General features: G+C 43.9%; 1 protein-coding gene and 1 long non-coding RNA gene across 2 annotated transcripts in view; both read right to left on the reverse strand.

Moving 5' to 3' along the window:
• The window catches only part of NHS (NHS actin remodeling regulator), a 250,432-nt gene that overhangs the window by 117,796 nt on the left and 112,457 nt on the right, over window positions 1–20,179 (reverse strand). The window lies entirely within an intron of this gene.
• Window positions 208–20,106, reverse strand: LOC122155626. Its single transcript, XR_006167282.1, has 3 exons — window positions 20,049–20,106; window positions 788–838; window positions 208–456 (listed from the first exon to the last, which is right to left on the reverse strand). It is a non-coding gene; the product is annotated as an uncharacterized LOC122155626 (long non-coding RNA).

Genomic DNA, 20,179 nt, shown 5'->3' on the forward strand with positions numbered 1-20,179 from the left:
AAGTTAAGCCAGGTTTTGTTCAGTAAAACTGTAAACAGGCAATTAATCACAGAAAAGCATGGACCCCTCCTTATGCTTGGAACACACCCTGAAAGTCATTTTCATGGGGTTTTACTTCCTGAAATCAAGGAGACTCCTACAGCTGAGGGCTAACACGATGTTCTGAACACTGAATGATGTGTCTGTAATTACCAGGAGCCTGTAGAACACTGCCAAATCTGCCAGGAGCCCTTACTAGCACAAACATTCTGCACGCTTCAGCATGGAGTCTCTTCATGAGAAATGGTTTACAAGAATAGGTCTGCAGCAGCCCTTTGTTTTCCTTGTCTGTTTGAACCGAATATTGCCTTGCCCACATTGCAGAAGGCAGCAGCTCTGCTTTTGCACTAGAGGGTTCTGATCCACTCAGGAATGCCTTTGCCGTTGTTCAGGAGGACTCTTCTCATAGCACTATGACTAAAGGCAAGAGGAACATAAGAGAAAATTTACTACCATGATGATACAGAGCAAGATTAGAAATCAGTGCCAGCAAAGCTACATTAACCCCTTCTATCCTGCTGAGTTAGTTAATGGCAGGGGAACTGCAGGAAGCAACTTGGTCAGCACCAATCCCACCCACATATGCAAACAGCAGGGAAATGTAAGAGTTTCCCATCTACCATCTTGGTGTTTTTGAGTTTCAGCCAAAATTTTCATACTATACTGTTTTTTTCAAGCTTATCTCCCTCTCTCCCTTCCTCCCTCCCTCCCTCTTCCACCTATCTAAGTAGCAATAGTAGATTCTTACCTAAGGAGGCTTCCATAGCTCTGCACGAGCTTCTTTCACACTGACAGCACACTGAGTTGTGAAAGAAGATTAGAAACCACAAGAAAAATGTTATTTATGGGAGCAATTTCTACTTCTGCACTAGAATAAGAAGAGGTTTTAATCTATGACTTTGATGAAGAATGACATAAATGGCAAAATAAGCAGATGTTATAACAAGGTACACACACAAAGCATAGACCATAACACTGTCATTTTCTGGTAGACTGAAATTATGATTGTACACAAGAGTCTAGTGCATTATGTAGGTATGAGAATGCTTTTACATGAACAGCTAAACAGCTTTATAGAGAATAGCTATATAATAGCTATATAATGTCTGTTCTCATTACATGGTTGCCATAAAGCTCATTTGTCCTGAATTAAATTGTTCATCTTACAGATCCACACCAGAGGAATTAGGATTGATTAAAAGTAGTTCCAGTCATGATCTCCTTGAACTTGGTGTCATAGGTTTGCAGCTGAGTGCCGATGTAAATTAGACTGCTACATTTTGCCTTTCATTAGCCATCAAGCTTTTGTTTGAAATGCCCCTGAAGAAACTCTGACCTACTCGATGATCTGTAGAAACACACTTTACTCCCACAGGCACAGTTTCAGGGCAGCATGTAGCATGAGCCTGGTGCTAACATGGTGGATACCCTGACCTGTCTCAGCAGAACCACTCACAAACTCAGTGCACATGCTTGCTAAATACAGAGCTAACAGCAGATCAGACTGAGAAACCAGACACATTCTGGATCACTTTCTGATGTCCAATGGCTTCGTTTTATTTTTTAATTTTAATTTGGGACAAAAAATGTATAGTAGGTATATAGATGTATAGATGTAATAGACATTTTCAAGGGACTAAAATCCAAAATTATTTCATCCTTAGGTCACAATGTGTTTTCCAGATTTCCCTAATCAGCCGAGCTAGCTGCTTGGACCCCAGGAAGTCACAGCTCCCTGGCAGCACCATGGTGGAAACCTCACCAGCACCATGAACACAGGATTCCTGGACCATGAATGGGGTGGAGGACTCAAACCAAGCAGAAAGCTTCAAGCCGGTGGAGACTGGGGTGGAGGGCTGGGTCTGACAGGAAGGCTCTCTCTGCAAAGATGAGGAGCCAGCTGGCTGTGAGGCTGGAAGCCATGAGGGGCATCTCCTTGGGATGGGGTATCATAGAATTGCTTGAGTTGGAAAGGACCCTTAATGGCCATCTAGTCTAACCCCCTGCAATGAGCAGGGACACCTAGAGCTAGATTAAGGTGCTCAGAGCCCTGTCCAGCCTGATCTTGAATGTCTCCAGGGATGGGGCATCCAACACCCGTCTCTGTCAACCTGTGCCAATGCCTCACCACCCTTATCGTAAAAAACTTCTTCCTTACATCCTTCCTCCTTGTATCTAGTAAGGTAGTCCAGCAGCTACAGACCCCAAAACCTTCTGCACTTCCCACTCTGATGCTGTGTTTCAGGCAGATTTCTAAGCTGCTGGCAGGTAAGCCAGCAGAAAGTCTTCAAGTTTTTTGAGAAAATCTGTCTGGCTGGAAAGTTTTGAAGCCTATCAGACAGGAGAGGTCCCACTGGAGCATGGGGGAAAGGGGGTGATTGACAGAAATTCAGCAGAAATGATCACGCTTCCATATGATGTTTTACATCTGAAAAAATGAGCACATCCTAAGTTTAAAAAGTTCTTTTGGAAAAAATCCATCACCTCCATTTAAATGACTATCATCCAATACAATCTCACTTTCAGCCTCACAGAAATGGATCTCCGTGTGCTCCCTGCAGAAAGCCCTAATTGGGGTAATTTCTGTGGCAGATTGTTTCTCAGAGCAAGATCCATTTGGCCACTGAAAAAGATACATTATTTAGCTTCATCATGGTGCTTGCTATGTTGGATCTGAATGATAAGAGGAAAATATTCCCCTAACACAAAATATTCACTCTTAGAAATAAAATGGGCAGTTTACATGAGTTACACAATGTATCCTACAGTTTTCAAATTACTGAATGGCAGCAGCAAGCTGAGTCCATTCCACTGCACAAACTTTCCCTTTACCCCTTCAAGTTTTGCAGAAGAGCTCACTGTACCAGGTTGTAGTGGTTAAGAAATACTATTTCAAAGAAATCTGTCATCCAAATTTTAATAGGGTTTCAGCCACTTCAAAGCTGTTCGTTTCTAACAGTTTTAATCCTTTTTCAGCCGCTGGCTGTCTCCCTGCCAAAGTCAAGTCAATTAGTTAAGAAGTCATTAGAAAAGCCCTCAGATATGAAAGCTATGCCTTAAAGTCCATCTCTTTTGCAGTCTCGCACAAAAGACAGGACTGACACTTTGGCATGATTTCAGCCTCTTGGTCTACCTGAAACACAAATGTAAAATCATCTGCTTTGTTTGACTGCACCCATATCTCCTGAAATATGCTTCCTACGGGAAAGCAGATGAGCAGGCAGGGCAGAATTCACAGCTTCTTTGCTGGTGGCTGCACAAGGAACCAGTTGCTTCTGCAAATCACAAAGTCATGCTCAATGTTTAATGTCCTCAGAGGCGCTGCTGTATGCACCGGCCTTGCACAGAAGCCTTTGTGATCAGCAGGAGGTTCAGTCCTAGCCAATTCCCCATGCCAAAACCAGTCCCTCTGGCACAGCCAAATCATAGAATCAGAGAATCATTTGAGTTGGGAGGGACCTTTAAAAGTCATCTGGTCCAAATCCCCTGCAATGAACAGGAACACCTGCAGCTCAGGTGCTCAGAGTCCCGTACAGCCTGACCTTGAATGTCTCCAGGGATGGGCACCCATCACCTCTCTGGATAACCTAATGATGAGTTCTAGTTCACCACTGCTCTCACTGTGGGGTCCTGCACAACCCAGACTTGCCTGCCAAGAGAAACACTTGGCTCCTTCCTGCCTACAGCATGGGTGAGGAGTGGAGCACTGCCCCAGGGCAGAACAGGGAGTGAACCAACCTGACAGCGTAGCAACACCCAGGGAAATTTGTTTTCATTTTTGGCCCATCTTCTCCAGCAAGCTTATCTCATGTTGCCATACAAGCTCTAAGGTATGCCAAGACTCAGTATTTTTGCATTCCTAGGCCTACCCTGAACAGACTTGGCATAACAATGGTGGAAACACCCATCTCGGGGCTGCCACTATGCCACACAGACACAGCTGCATCAAGAGCAGCCAGCACACATGCAGCTGCCCTGCATGCAGGAGAGGATCCCTTCCTCCACAGAAGTGAATGTGGCATTTGCTGCTGACCTCACTCACTCAGCCACACCTCAGCAAACAGCACAGGGAAGAGCAAGGCAAACCTGGTCTGCAGCACGCAGCCCTCCCAGCATACGTGATGCAGAGACGGTGCACTGGAAACTGCCTGACGGGTCTTTTTCCTAAGCCCATTTGCATCCTAAGGCAGGCTGTCATCAAACTTGGCATTGCAAAATAGAAACTGGCAGGGACCAAAGGCAAGAAGCTTGCGCCTGATGCAAGCACTTCCTCACAGATCCCCGCATTTTGCACTGTAGCACAGCAGCAAACAATTATATCAAGCAACCCAAATTTGCTCAAATTACACATATTTACCCCTACAGTAAGTCAGAATGGGAGTTGATTCACTCATCACTCCAAAGAAACTGGATGCAGTGACTAATGTGGAAATGATCATAATTTTCCCTGCCCTTAATTTTGAAGTTGAATTTAAAAGCATAAAGTCTGATGATGGCAAAGGATGGGTTGTAAATATTTTGATAGAGCAGCATGAAAAAGGAGGCTTAGCATTAAGACATCATAGCATGAAGCAGAAAGGGATGCTCTTGCTGTACTTACAATTTTCACATTAGAAAAATACTGTCAAAATAGAAGAAATGTGGGAAATGGTCTAACAAGCTAGGGCTAGGAGATGGCTTAAGTGAGAAGAATGGGAGAGCTCCACTTCTTGTGCAGAAATGGTAAGGAGATAAACCTTCAAATCGAGAGTGCTGTTAAGGACAAGCAAGAAATGGCTGTACATTTCTTACATTTCACAATGATCTTACAAAAATGAAACAAAACAAGATTACTCTTCACAGCCTTAGTTTAAAGAGTTTTGGCCAAGAAGAAGCCAGTGGAGACGAGAAAACTGCTCAGAAGTGCTTCTGAACCAAAATGCTGAGAGGGAACAAAGTCAGTGCACATAGCTGACATGCTCTACCTTCTCAACGTGCTTTTTCTTTCCCCTTGGATTTGCCCAGTCCTATTTCTCTTCCTTGTTCTTCTTCAGTACAGCAAACACTTCATGCTGCGTGGCCTTGCAAAAATGTTGTCCTGAGGACTGAGATGACCATGGGGGTTTTTTATGGCTGGCACCACTTCACAGTGATTCGAAGTTCGGACATCTGGGCACTGCTGTGAAGCCAGCCTGCGTGTTATGGCCTGAAACTACTGAAAATCAAAGCTAGCAGAAGGCTGCTCAGTGCAGGACCAAACCTCATCCCTTCCCCAGCACCTCAACCCATGTCCATGTCTGCTCTAGCTGGCTACTTGGCTATCAGTCTTTCCTGCCTTTCCCTGGAAATTCTCTGATCTTCATCCACTTACAGTATGAGATCTGGTTTCTGCCTCACGTTCCCTCAGCAATGTGCAATTGGGCCCAGTGTGGGCAACAGACCCCTGCCTGGGGCACACAATGACCTCTACTCAGCACTGTGCTCCTGCCCTGGGGAACTCCTTGCAGCAAGGCAGCAGACAGTGCTGGCTCCCAGAGCACAGCTGGAGGGCACAGCTGGAGGGTGCAACTGTCCCTAATCTTCCAAGAGATCAAAAGCAGCTGGGATGGGAAGGGGCAGCAGGGGACTGTCCTTGGCTTCTTGCCTACTCTGTTAATCAGCATATCTGTTCCTAAAACGTGGCAACTGTGACTGCTATGCCAGCAGAGATAAATCAGATGGGGGGGGGAGTGAAGCACAGGCTGCATTCACAGAATCACAGAACTGTAGGGTTGGAAGGGAACCCTGGGAATCATCTGGTCCATCTAGTCCTCTGCTAAAGCAGGCCCCTGAAGCAAGTCACACAAGTAGGCATCCGAAGAGGTTGTGAATATCTCCAGAGAAGGAGACTCCACAGCCTCTCTAGGCAGCCTTTCTCAGGGCTCTGTCACCCTCACAGTAAAGAATTTCTTCCTTCTGTAAGTGTGGATCTTCCTGTGTGCAGTTTGTGCCCACTGACCCTTGTTCTACCACTGCTTAGCACCAAAAAGAGTCCAAGAGTCCACCTTCATTGAGTTGACTCCCACTCTTTAGATATTTACAAACTGTTATGGGACTCCTTCTCAGCCTTCTCTTCTCCAGGCTGAACAGCCCCAGTTCTCTCAGCCTTTCCTCATACAGGAGATGCTCCAGGCCCCTCATCATTTCTGTGACCCTCTGCTGGGCTCTCTTCAGAAGTTCACTGTTTTTCTTGAACTGAGGAGCCCAGAACTGGACACAACACTTCAGGTATGGCATCACCAGGGCAGAGTAGAGGGGAAGGATCACTTACTTCGACCTGCTAGCCACACTCTTTTTAATGCACCCCAAGATACTATTGGCCTTCTTGGCCACAAGGGCACACTATTGACTCATGATCACCCTGTTGTCCACTGGGACACCCAAGTTCTCTTCTGCAGAGCTCCTCTACAGCAAATCACCCCTGTGAGCTATCTTCTTAGCACCAGCATCCTGTCAACATAGGGCACTCCTTGGGGTTCATAAGCCACATTCTGGCATCTCAGCTGACAGATCTGCAGAGGGAAGTAGCTCTGGACTCTATCATCCTCTTATCAGTACTGGTAGATTTGGAAAAGCCAGGTGAAAATAGTCCTGTATGTGGAGGCACGGTCACAATCACCTCAGCATCTCCTGTGTGTGCAGTGGACATTTTCTAGGATTTCCTGATAATCAGAAACGCTACAGACACCTGCTCAAGACTGTTTTTCCCTGAGGCCCAGAATAGTGCGTAGCAGTTCAGTGCCAGAGCAAGACACCATAGTGCTGGCTGCTATAGGAATAATGGAAGTACAGAGCAAAGAGCTTAATCCATCTGAAAAGTCTTCTCTGGTTTAATGCACATAACTGATGAACTGCTTTATCTTTCCCAGTGCTGTAAGACACTCCCTGTCTTCTGATAAGTAAAATGTGCACAGTGCCAGTTCCTTGCCTTGGGGCAGTGGCATAGCTCAGCTCACGGGTAGTTAAATCGTGGCCCATCTCAACACAACGTGACCATATGGGGCACTGGGAGTGGCTCCTGGACCTGAACTGCAGCCAGATGTTGTTCAGCGGAGCAGTGTTTATCTGGATGATCCAACAACAGTGTACCACCATGGCTATACGCTACTGAGTGTGTGAAAGTCATCAGACCTGTGCCATGGCCCTGAGTTATTTGGCTGCTGTGGATGTACCGTGGGAGACTGCAAAAGATTTTTCTCTTTCAGATGACTCTGTGACTGTTATTCCAAGTAAGGCTGAGAAACAGCTATGGACAGCACGTGGTCAGGATAAGGAGTTTGCAGAGTTCTTCAAAGGCTTCATAATGTCACTCTGACCTGTAGAGAGCCTGACAGTTTCATGCCAACTCCATCGACCTTTGTTTCAGATATGCTTCCCAAACAATCTTCAATCTTTCCCTTCCCTCCCCCACCTCTTATTTATTTATTTATTTATTTATTTTTGAGTGAAAAACATCTGGCTGCTAACAATGCTGTTGTCATTGAAAACATAATTAAGACTTTTGTTTTTGTAAACTAAAAATAATTGTAAGTGGCATTCAACAGCCTGCAATCTTTATGCTGTATGTATAGGAGTCATGATTTTCCTAATGAGATGGCTGTTTGAAGTGTGTTTGTATGTCTTTAAAGAGAGCTGAATAGCATGTATTGATGTTAATTGCAGAGCTGACAAGTCGTTCTACCCTGTTATTACAGTGCCCCCTTTCACATGATCCTAATTCATACGCGATCTGAAAAGTTGTCTCATTTTGTTTCAGACAGACTTCCCCTGGCTGGGACCAGTTTCGTGTGTTTCGCCACAAGTGCCTGTATGAAAGCTGAGAAAGGTGTGGGGCTGCTCATAGCCCATGTTTCAGCTCTGGGATCACAAGGGTTTCCTGTGAGTGAGGCAGATTAGTTAGGAAACAACCCCTCAAACCTATTATCTGCCTCATGCAAAATCTCACTTGGATTACCACCCACTTCAGGAAAGTGTCAAACTCAGCACTTGATTATCCAGTCCTCAGAGGACCGGAAATGGCAGGGGGAGGTCTGGGGCTTTTATAAGCACTACCACTGGCTGTAAAAGCAATACCACTAGGAACCAGGTTCAAGTTCAGTTCCAAGCTCCTCTCCCGGCACTGCAACAACACACCATGGATGCAGGAAATTAGCTGATGTCTAAGGGTCTTGATAAGACAGAGGACGGTGATAACTGGGGCAGTTTGTGTATGTTTCTGGACCCACAGACAGATGAGCATTCGGGAAATTAGTCTGCTCACCGCCAACAGCTGCTATGGATTCAAGACAAGTAAAGCGAGTGATCACACTGGGCAATCCCCCAAAGTCAACACCCATTCAAGAGACTATGAAATGAAGACAGCAAACGGAGCAGCGAGCAGGGATGGCAGTCCTATTGATATTCCAACTCAGTTGCTTTAAAACCTGGCATTAAGAAACACCACAGGTTCTTTGTCTCATCTGTATGCAGATGAGTGGCAACATACCTGGGCCATGTTTCTGCACCAAAAGCTGAAAGTCTCACCTTATCCCATGAATGCAACAGCTGGAGCATTAGGAAATCTATTAAATACTGCAAGATTTGCAACAGTATCATAATTGAAAATACTGAGCTCACCAGGATGTCAGTCCGTGCCAGAAATGGGATTTCTAGCTCATTAGTAGGTAACTACAGAAGAATTACTTAAGTGAGAGAATAATTCAGGCAAAAAAAAAAACCAACAAAAAATGGTGGCAAGAGGCCACGTGAGAAAGCAAAGCGGAAACCCTTTCCATTGTTGAGGAAAGGGGAAAACAAAGGCCTCCTGCTTCCAGCTGAACCAGCAGTATCACAGTCCCTGTCTGTCTCAAAGCAATGCAGAACTTTTGCGTTTGGTGCTGAGGCACATTGCCTTTACACGCAAGCAGATAGAAGGAGCGGAGGGAACAGCCACACACATGTTTTCTTAATAATCAGAACAGTCTCAGCCAGGAGATGCTGACACCTCGGTGACACACTATGGCAGTGTGCTGTTTACTGGGGCATGCTTACTGAGTAACTCAGCTGTAGGAACATTATCCTACTAACAGCACTGCTGCAATATTTTCTCTGCTTTGCCCGTCCCTGGCACACAATAGCACATTGTTAATTACCACCACTCTCTATTTATAGCTCACCCCATGCAGTTAGCGGATACAGACTGAGTAGGATTTTCCTCTTCCTTCCCTTGGAGTGGGCTGATTTCACAGGAATGCCCTCGTGTTCCTCTGGCCTGGGCTGTGCAGATGCAGAGTCCTGCTGCTTGGGGACCGCAGCTCCCACAGGAGCACCCTTCCCTCCATTTCTTGGTAATCCCAAGAAAACAGAGAAACCTCTGCACTTAACGCAATCAAGACAGATGTCAACATCCGTTGTGTGTGCCATCAAGGAGGCCTGTTCATCTCTCCGCTGACACAAACACAAAAAGTTACCGAAGAGGTGAGGTTAGGCAGAAGAAACAGATCACTGTGGGATGCTGTTACAGTCACACTGGCAAAAACATTTTCATTGCACAGCTATATGCACAAAAATAAAACACAGACTGCTGGAGGGTCGGAATGCCCCTTTTAGTCTGGAGGGAACTGCTCTGCTGAAGGGGAATCATGGAGGAGCTGGGAGCTTCCTACCCAGTGCTGTTTGCTCCTCTGGGGGCTGAACAAACCTTCAGCATGTCAGGGAGGGTCACTCTGTTCTCCTTTGGACTTCGCCTTCAGTAATGGGAAGGCATTTTTTTTGCATTTGGGGAGACAAAAACTATCTTCCACATGTGAAAGCAGAAGACGTACTCCTGCAAAGTGATGTGTACATTCAATTTCTATGGACAGAATGGGCTTTTTAAACAATATTCTGTGTTTACTGACTGATACATGTGCTTACAGGTCATATTATTTGAGAATAACATGCAAGGAAGTTTATTTTACTATAATCCAAACGGACAGAATTAAGGTTAAACGCTCTTGTTTTGTTTTTAAGACAGAAAGCTTAGGAATTTACCATGATTTTTTAATTTATGCAATGTGTCAAACTGTAAAGCATATCAGTACACACAGTCAAACAAGATGCTCACTATACACAAAAGAATTATGGCTTCTGGAGATGATGACAGTTTCATTTTTGTATTCAACAGACATTTACCCAGTAGCACAGAGCAGATCTTCCCTTCCTTCAGTCAGCTTCATTTACCCAAACAGAGAGGAATGACACTTAGCTTTAACCAAACGCATGCTATTTTCTATGGCAGGAGGCATATCAACCATTTGCATGCTGCCAAGGGTTTGGTTTAATACACACCTATATTCTGGGAACAAATGTACAAAACTCCCTCTTGCAGCCTAAGGGGAAATGAATACAGGAGCATGACAAGGGCAGCTGACATTGAGGCTTAGATGACTGTCACATCCTATGGAAAGGAAGGCTCTCCACAAGCTGTGAGCCTGCTACACGTACCCTCTCCATACGTAACCCAGCCCACAGAAGCAGGGACAAGAGGTAATCATTTGGTTAGGACTACACAAAGAGCCCTCCACTCTGTTTCTTCTAGGTCAGCAAGTAAGCACTGTTGCTAAGTTGGGGATTAATGTACAAACAGCCACTCAGTTGTTTCTGATTCTCCAGAATGTGTCTTTGTTTAAACATAAATCTCCATCTGACACTCATTACAACCCATTTCTTCATGTTGCACACATGAACTAAACACAGAAGCTCAGAGGGAAGGCGAGCTCTTCTTGTCCACATGGCCCCACAGCTCTTCAAAGAGCCGGCCTGGCAGTCACAATGGTCTGCTCACTGAGTCAAGGAATTGTCTCCATTTGCAGAAGGGGACAGTATGTTAATATTAGCAAACAGCAGGCTCTCTTTTGCCTATAAAGCCAAATCTCTGAGATTGGGTTAGCAGAGAGTGTGTTTCAGACAGACGTGTTTTAGAAGTAATGAGGAATTGTCAAGGGTAGCATTACTAAAGTGGAGAGCACCCAACTAAGGTAGACACAACTGCAATTGGCCAAACTCAGATGGTTGAGATCTGCTTTCTGAAGCCCCAAAAGGAATGAGGCACGTTTCACAGAGACCCACCTCATCCTTTCTCTCACAGACCTATAGGTGCCTATGGCTTGCATCATCATTGTAACAGAAATCTACTCGATTCTGTGATCACAAAAAAGGTTTTTTATTTTCCAGTTCCAACCTGCACAGGCTGCAAAAAACATCAACCTGTTCTGACTATGGCTCCCCAGAAATGTCTACTCATTGTAAAAGAGGTAAGATGAAACAGATCACGTCTACAGTCAAGATGATCACCACACACATAGTTATTCAGAAAGTATCTGTAACTAAGAGTGTAAGCACTTAACCTTTGTATCCTTGTAAATATTGAGTTGAAGCTCATTCTGCCTGTCACTAAAGGTGACTCCCATATTTTGTCTGGCCACCAGTTCAAGATGATCTTAGAAAAACTGGCTGATCTGGGAGCACTGGACTGATTCTTCACGCTATCAGGACCCTGAGGCAGATGAGACAGCTTCTCTGAAAAGCTCTTTCAGCTGCACACCCCACTTCGATTCCCACATAATGGAAGCTGACAGAGATATACACAAATGCTTCTGCAGTTTGAGTCCACAATGTTCAGAATGACATGGCACATTCCTGGGTCTCGAGAGTGGCAACTGTACTCAGATTGCCATGAAGAGGAAAGCAGGAAGACAAAACTATTCCGAATAATGTGATTTTAAAGATAAATGACAAAGGGCAAACCTCACATTTTTACAGTTTGCCAACTGCTCCTCTTTCTAGATAAAAGATGACCACCATGTTAATAAATCATGTTAGGTCTACTGTTTCTTTCTCTTAAGATAAATTCAGTCCCTGAAACTAATCCATTTCTAAAGTCAAGTTAGTTTCACTAATCATCTCAATGCAATGGACAGGAAATTCTATTAAATACTTTTTAAAAAGATATTTTACATTTAAAAAATCAAACTCCAAGCATTCACAAGACTGGTCCGAGCAATTCATAATACATTGGGGTATTTTTTTTATTTAGCTTCCATTTTTTTTAGGCACCAGGGAACGTATTTTCTAATAGCTCTCTTGCATCTCTAGATGTCTAAAAAGTTAGAAGAAATCTTTGATAACCATCATGCTAAAGGAAATTGGGGGTTAAACAAAGCTCACTGAAAGTAAACACACTCAGCTGTTTTGCACTCAGATGTGGTAAAATGAAAAAGGCCAGGATTAGGACTCTGCGCATGTGTATCCTAGAGATTTAATTTGATTAATTGCCACACTTAATTCTGTATCAGACAGCTAGTTTGGCTGTATGCATGATGATGAATGGACATGCAAGTGCCAAACACTCTGGGCTTTGACTATTAAATATGTATACTGCAAGTATGAACACTTGCCTACTTGAACTCTGATGATTTTCTAAAAGCAGCAGTTCCTGGAGCCAGGTGATTAAGTGAGATTCAGTGTTTTATTTGAAGGACAATAAAACATTTTAAACTTCTCTAGCTGCATGGAATAGCTTATACATGCATAATGCCCATGGCAAATTTCTCATCCATTAATGACTGGTACTGACAAAACCAATGCAACCTACTTGTTGGCAAGAATTCTGATTTCGATGACCTTCATGAAACATTCCAGAGTGTCTGTGAAGGGTACAGATGAGAAGGGGACCCACATGCCAGCCATGCTCTCAGCCTCAAACCCAAGCAAGCAGGTAAAAAACACAATGGCCAGCTCCAATGCTTTGTGCTTCCATTGTCTGTGCCAAGCCAACGCCATATTTGCTGTCACATGGACTAAATGCATTCTTTCATATGTACAAGCCCCAGATGAAGTGAGCAAGAAGTACAGCAGACTGAAACTTTGTAGTTTTCTACATGCTTCATACTTAGTGGTTGCCATTGTGAATATTGGGAATTGTCAAACCTGAACCAAACAAGTATGACAGGCAGGCACGTACACACATACACACATACATACACACGTACACACATATACACATGCACGTATTTTAGTTAGCTGGGAAACAACCACCACAGAAAGCACACAGTCTGGTTTGTGTGTTTGCACTCATGAAGGCTCTTCCTGAGAAGCCACTCAACTCATTACCAATAGCTTCCAAGGCACCCCTTTGCCTTTCTGTGCAAAACCAAAGTTGCTGCATTTTATTCCCTCAGAGTGAAGTTTAAAGGAAAGATTTTACGAGCTGGATGTTCTTCAAAACTGTAGAGGAAGAAAAGGGAGGAGTCATGAAAAATACTCATTTCTATTAAATCTGAGATAGTTTCACATCCCTGAGGCAGGCTCCTGTTGTTTTTGGCAAGCAGGACATAAAAAATAACACCAAGTCACAAATGCTACTTCTGAGCAGTTTCCTGTATGGGCTTTGGATTTCCTTTGTTTTCTGCTATTATTATTATTGGTATTAGATAGGCGTTACAGAAAAGACCATAGGTACACGCAGGGGGAGAAGTAGGAAAAAGCTAATCTGTCGTGTCATCGCTCCTTTAATTCAAAGCATAGAAATGTTTTGTTGGAGTGTGAGGTCTGATAATAATAACCCGGCACCACCTGAATAAACAGTCTGTGGGGCAGATCATACCTCAGTTAGTGGGATGTGAGCTGCCTTCTGTCTGCTCTCTCCTCCAAGGAGAAAGCTAACAATGTAAAAAGGGAAACGGGGTGCACACTGAAGTGCCTGGTCCTTTAGTAAGGTGCAGGGCTACGACATGCAGGGATTGGGGAAGCCCAACAAATAATCAACAGTCTGCACCACAGAGAAAAACCGGCTGAAAGGCTTGTTAGAAATCTACCCCTGCATTACCCTGTGTCCATGTCCCACGCCAGGAAGGATGGGTCCTAATTCTTGTTCATGTTCTTATCACATAGGGATGGAAGGAGGTACAAGGGAACTCCTCATAACACCATGCTGGAAAAGGCTGTCTGCACTCCAGGATTACTGTTCTTATTAGAAAAAGAGTCTGAAAATCATAGAATCATAAAATCATAGAATCATAGAATTGCTCAGGTTGGAAAAGACCTTAAAGATCATCGGGTCCAATCACAACCTAACCATACTACCCTAAGTAACAACCCTCTGCTAAATCATGTCCCTGAGCACCACATCCAAACGGTTTTTTAAACACATCCAGAGATGGTGACTCAACCACCTCCCTGGTTGGGAGCCTATTCCACTGCTTAACAACCCTTTCTGTAAAGAATTTTTTCCTGATGTCCAACCTAAACTTACCCTGGAGCAACTTGAAGCCATTTCCCCTCGTTCTGTCACCTGTCACCAGTGAGAAGAGACCAACCTTCTCTTGCTGTAAGCACCTTTCAGATACTGGAAGAGAGCAATAAGGTCTCCCCTCAGCCTCCCTTCCCCCAGACTGAACAGCCCCAGTTCCTTCAGTCACTCCTCCAAGCCCTTCACAAGCCTTGTTGCCCTTCTTTGGACCTGCTCTAGCACCTCCATGTCCTTTTCGTACTGAGGTGCCCATAACTGAACACAGTACTCGAGCTGAGGCCTCACCAGTGCCGAACACAGGGACAGGATGACTTCCCTAGTCCTGCTCATCACTTCATTCCTGACACAAACCAGGATGCCATTGGCCTTCTTGCCCACCTGGGCACACTGCTGGCTCATATTCAGATGACTGTCCATCAATATACAAAAATAACATGACATAATTTAGTTTGGGTAAGGGAAAGATACTATCTGTAAGCTGAAAGAATCAGCCACACCGAGGCATGGTGGGAAATCACTGTATCAGTAGCAGGAGAACCTGTGGGTTGTGGAATAACAGAGGGGCTCTTGTGTTACCTGGTTTAACCCCAGTCTGACAGGTGAAACAGGAAAGGAAATTTCAAATGGGAAGGAGATGCTCTACTGGTCACACAGGAAAGTGAGTATAAGAAGAGAAAACCAGCGTGGGGAGGTGGCTAACTTTGAATCCAAATGGCAACCAAAGATGGACTAAAAGACTGGAGAAGAAATGAGAATAAAGTAAAGATGACCAACCTCTGCTCAGTGTTGTAACATAATTCCCAACTCTATCTGCCTTCCTTTTTGACTCTTTCCCTCCACTCTGGATGCTGCTCTTCATCACCACTCCTACTCGAGATGAACTCTTCGGCCCAGTGTGTCGCACCGTGTCCTTCCTTTGCTCAGTTCTTTCATGATTGCGTATCCCAAAAGACTATGCATTTTCATCTCTCTCTCCAAGATGGATGAACAAAACAGACAAGAAATTCAATACGCTCAATGCAAACTACACAAGATGCATATTAACTCCACAGCTTTATCTCTGGGTTGTTTAGGTTCAGTGCTTCTTTAAGTGCTCCATCCTTTAGTTGTGTCAACATAGCATATTCCTCAGGGCAAGTCTTTGCATTTGCCAGAGAAACATATTTTATGCATTTCATATCTGTATTGCATCAGTGATATCATTAGTGACATCACTGGGCAGTCACCTCATCAAATCAATGCATTCAGGGATTTGAAGCTTACTTGTTAGGGAAGGTGAAGAAGGAAAACAACAGCAACCAACAAATGGAGAAAAGAATGTGATGTAGTAAGGGCTTCTGTGAGAAGTTTGTATTTGAACTGAAGAACTGGAGAATTAGCAGGTAAAAGGAATCTTAAAGAAGCAGCTGTGCCATGTCATAGCAGAGTAGCTGCTGCAGACACCTCTGCAGTGCCAGCTGAAAATGGGCAACCAAAACTTTAGAGAGAGCTCTGCACCATTTTATGATTTATGATTAAGTGTCTGACGTGTTAACATGGACAGGAGCAGCCACTTCAGAAATGAAGACTACTGTAATGCAAAGACCTTCCCTAATAAATCCATAAATAACTCCACTATAAAAATCTGGAAGTTTACAGTAACCCACTAACCCTCTAGCTGCTACGCCCCCTGTTGCTCATCTTCACTCAAGAGAGGAACAAAGGCATTGCTTTACCAACGCAAGCAAAAAGAAGTGATCTTTTCCATCGATTTAAAAAAAAAGAAGCACAAAAAACCAAAATATCCATTCCTTCATCTTCAGTTTAGACATTAAACAAGCAAGAAGCTAGTCCTTCATTTACAGACAGCTCAAGACTGAAATAAAAACTACAGTTGCTCTCTGGGCAATCCCATAGGTAGATCACTGAGCAAGCAGCAAAACAGAAGCTGAGAAACCAGAAGTAGAAAAAAAACCCACAATTTTAGTACAAACCCCAAAAGTTTTGGAAGGGATGGAAGTTACTTAGAAGTTTTATGGGATGCAGGAAGGGCATGAAGACTCAAAAGCATAAAAGCACTCAAGATGAATCATAGAGTAGGTAACAAAGAAAAATGAGATTCTACCAACAGACAAATGGGGCTGAAGATGTACGAAGCTCACAGTTCTGAAAAGACCCTTTGGATGTTATGTCTCTGCTGTGCACCATTGAGCATGGAAAGCCATACAAGAGTACTTAGGTTGAGCTCATCAAGTTTCACCTCAAAATAAAACCAAAAAAACCCCCTAACCATATCTCCTTACCTCTTCCATATGAAACACAAGATCTCTCACAACTATTAAAAAAACAGGAATGCTTTACTACCTAACTTCTTTTCACTGACTTATGATACAACACAAAATGTGATATTTGTAGCACTAAAGCAAGAATTGTAGAATTTTTATCTTAGTCTATAATTTGCTCTGCACCTGGATAATCACCTCCTTACCACAGAATTTCTCTGAGATACATGACCATGCTAGCAGGCATGTTACTGCCCTCCAGCTATTCCTCTTGTATTTGCATATGAATACAAATTTCCTCTAATGATGTAGTATTATATTTATTGGAGGGAAGTGGGGAAGAAGCTTTTCCTCTTTGCTTTACAAAAATGGAGGAAAGTCCTTCAGGTTTCTTTTTTTTTCCTCAGTGCATTTTTCTGGCCAAAAGATGAGAGCAATAGACTGTTCTTATATGCAGTCTGGCCCATATTCAATGAAGCATTTAAGAGTATGCGTAACTTGAGGTACATTAGTAGTTTGACTGATTTCACTGGAATGACCTCTGTGTCCATGGCTGATCCCACGCACCTTGAAGCAGGGCTGAGAGGTTTATACTGATGGATACCATGCACATCCAGACAAGTGCAGATATGTAGGAACTCCCTACAGCCAAAGTCATGAAACAACAGCCAGTCATCTTGATGATTCTGTAGCTGTTATCCCACTCCTGAAGATTTCTCTTCCTCTTAGATAGGAAAAATCTTCAAGATCTTGCAAAGTGGTCACACTGGAAAATAATCATAGCATATCTCCAAGACATATTTTTTCTCCCTCAACCCAGTCTTGCTTAAACCAAATATGGTTTAAGCCAATAGGAAATGATGCAATTCTCCAAAATTTAACTTGTGAATTCAGGATCTCTTCCTTTTTGGTTCTTGATGATTATGGAAGCTTATCTGTGCACTGTCCTGTTTCTTTTACAGAAAGTGTCAGCTATGTTCTGTGGCCTATTCTGGTTTTGGTAACAGCTGCTCTTCTCCACTCTCCTTCCTCAACCTTTGCTAATTTGCACAAAGGTTCCTGTGGTGTGCTTGTTCTCCCAGCACTCTGAAATTGCTTTCAGTGTTGCTGAGTATTGTGTCTAAAGTGTGTATATAAAGGAGAAAATAGAGAATCAGAGAAAATAAAGACGAAGCAAAAATGCCATTAGTGATGCTACTTAATCTGATCCCCTCAGGTAACGTGCTCTGGTAGCAAAAAAAAAAACCAAAAACCCAGAGCAACCCAACTCAGTAAGAGAAAACATTCCCCATTCCACAGATAAGATCACAGAATGTGGAGGAAACTGTCAGTCCTCAGGGCACACACAGTCAGCTGGAGGGAGAGGGGCAGTGAGTGGTAATACAGGCTGTAAACTTGCCAGGAGACGGGGCCTACCTCAACCTTGAGAGCAAAACTAGGGAGAAGCTGTATTTATCCCATTTTCTTGTCTTTCTCTTTTGGCTTCTGGGAAAGCAGAGAAAAGAGCTCCCTTTCTTTCTAGGGACAGCCGTCAGAAAAAGTGATATGATCTCAGATGTCAGAACTGGAAAGACTCAAGCTTGGCTAAAAGAAGGCAGGAGAGGAAAATGACCGCGCCTCTGGTTTTATGGCTTCTGCTAATCTATGGATATTCGTGTGGGCTGAGCAGTGAATTATAAACACCTTCCCCACTGCATGCTTTCCAGGTCTTCCTACGGGAATAAGTCATGAGGTAAGGAGTGAGGAAACTGCTACCAGATACTTAGAGCTGCTCCAGCCAAGTATGAAAATTAAGCTTTCCTCTTTGCTGCTCACCTAGATGCTGGTTCCAACAGGATCTGGAAATATTTTGGTCTTACATTTTTAAAGGAAATTGTTCCATCATGACCACGTTACTGGGTGTCACATCTGCTGTTACCTGCATGCCAGGAGATTATCCTCTTGCAGTCAGTACACTTCTGAGAGTTTTAAACACCACGCTCACTACCACTTTCCCTTCCACCCCAAAAATGTAACAACTTGAAAAACACTGTGGTGTGCTCAGAAATTACTACCAGCTGCCACTGAGATAGGTTCTCTTTATGGATGAATTACCCTTGAACATACAATTGGCTAGATCCTCTGTGAAATCATATCATAGAATCATAAAATGAATTGGGTTGAAAGGGACCTCAAGGATTGTGAAGCTCCAACCCCCCTCCCACAGGCAGGGCCACATTTCATACTAAACCAGGCTGCCCAGGGCCCCATCCAACCTGGCCTTGAACACCTCCAGGGACGGGGCATCCACAACCTCTCTGGGCAGCCTGTTCCAGCACCTCACCGCTCTCCCTGTAAAGAACTTCCCCCTGATACTCAACCTAAATCTTCCCATGAAATGAAGAAGACTGCCGTGAAAAATAAGATTAAACATTTAAACACATTCAGTACTTCTGTGTTTGCCTTTACTCCTTTCCCCGTTCTTCCCCTTGTGCATGCCCATGCATGGAGACAGCAAACCCCAGAACTGAGTCTCTTGTAATAACAGAATTACCATTCACCTTCCTCCCAACAACAGAGAGACTGTACTTCTTCTGCTTTTTTTTCACCCTAAAGCTACTAGAATGAACACACCCACATTCTGTCTCCAAACAGGGCCAAAAAAATAGTGTGTAATCACATACTCTGGAACTAAGTGCTCCAGGGGCAAATAAACAGACAATTCAGTGCATGGCAACCTGGAGAGAAGTTGAAATGAAAGAGGACACTTGATGCTAACTTCTGGGCTTTTCCACCTTATCGGCATTGGCTTGCACTTACGTTCCAGCCTGGGAGAAGTAGCTATGCACGGTGCAGATAAGCCCTGGTGACAGGCTGACCCACGGTGTTGTTACCACATCCTCACAACAGTGAGCACTGAGGAGGACCATAATATTATGGGCCATTTTTCCAGCCTCTTTTGAGCAACGGAGGAAAAACAACCAGAGGAAGGAATTTCTGAGTCAGTTTCACTCACTATAAACTTTTTTACTATTTCCCACAGTGTATCAATGGGGAATTTGGGTTGTAACTATCTATCTGTTTTTCTTGACGTCTTTCTCCTTTTTAAGACAAGGGTAATGAAGCACTGGTACAGGTTGCCCAGGGAGGTGGCCGATGTCCCGTTCCTGGAGACATTCAAGGTCAGGCTGGACAGAGATCTGAGGACCCTGATGGGGCTGTTGGTGTTCAGCTGCAGGGGAGTTGGATTAGATGGCCTTTTAGGATCTCTTCCAACACAAACCATTCTATGATTTTATGATTCTATGCTCCTGATGTCTTGCTCCCCAGTCTTCTGCCATGAGAGTCCTACATTCAGCTACACTGAATTCACAGTATTTGGTCATTGAAACACATGCATATTAAAAAGCTCTCTGCCATGCCCCTCCATGGCCACAATGTCACTGACTAAACAATAAGGCAAACTTCTCCTAAATGCCTACCTGAAAATGAGATCTTCCTTTGTGACTCCCCAGGTTTTCAGAGCTCTGCAACAGCACCATTCAGGTTCTGTTCTGACACAAGATTGACCACACTTAAAATCCTGGCAAAATCCCAAAATAAAACAAACAAA

Source organism: Centrocercus urophasianus, unplaced genomic scaffold (genome assembly GCF_019232065.1).
Source record: "Centrocercus urophasianus isolate 14NV4802_14NV808 unplaced genomic scaffold, USGS_Curo_1.0 seq_12, whole genome shotgun sequence".
Taxonomy (NCBI): domain Eukaryota; kingdom Metazoa; phylum Chordata; class Aves; order Galliformes; family Phasianidae; genus Centrocercus; species Centrocercus urophasianus.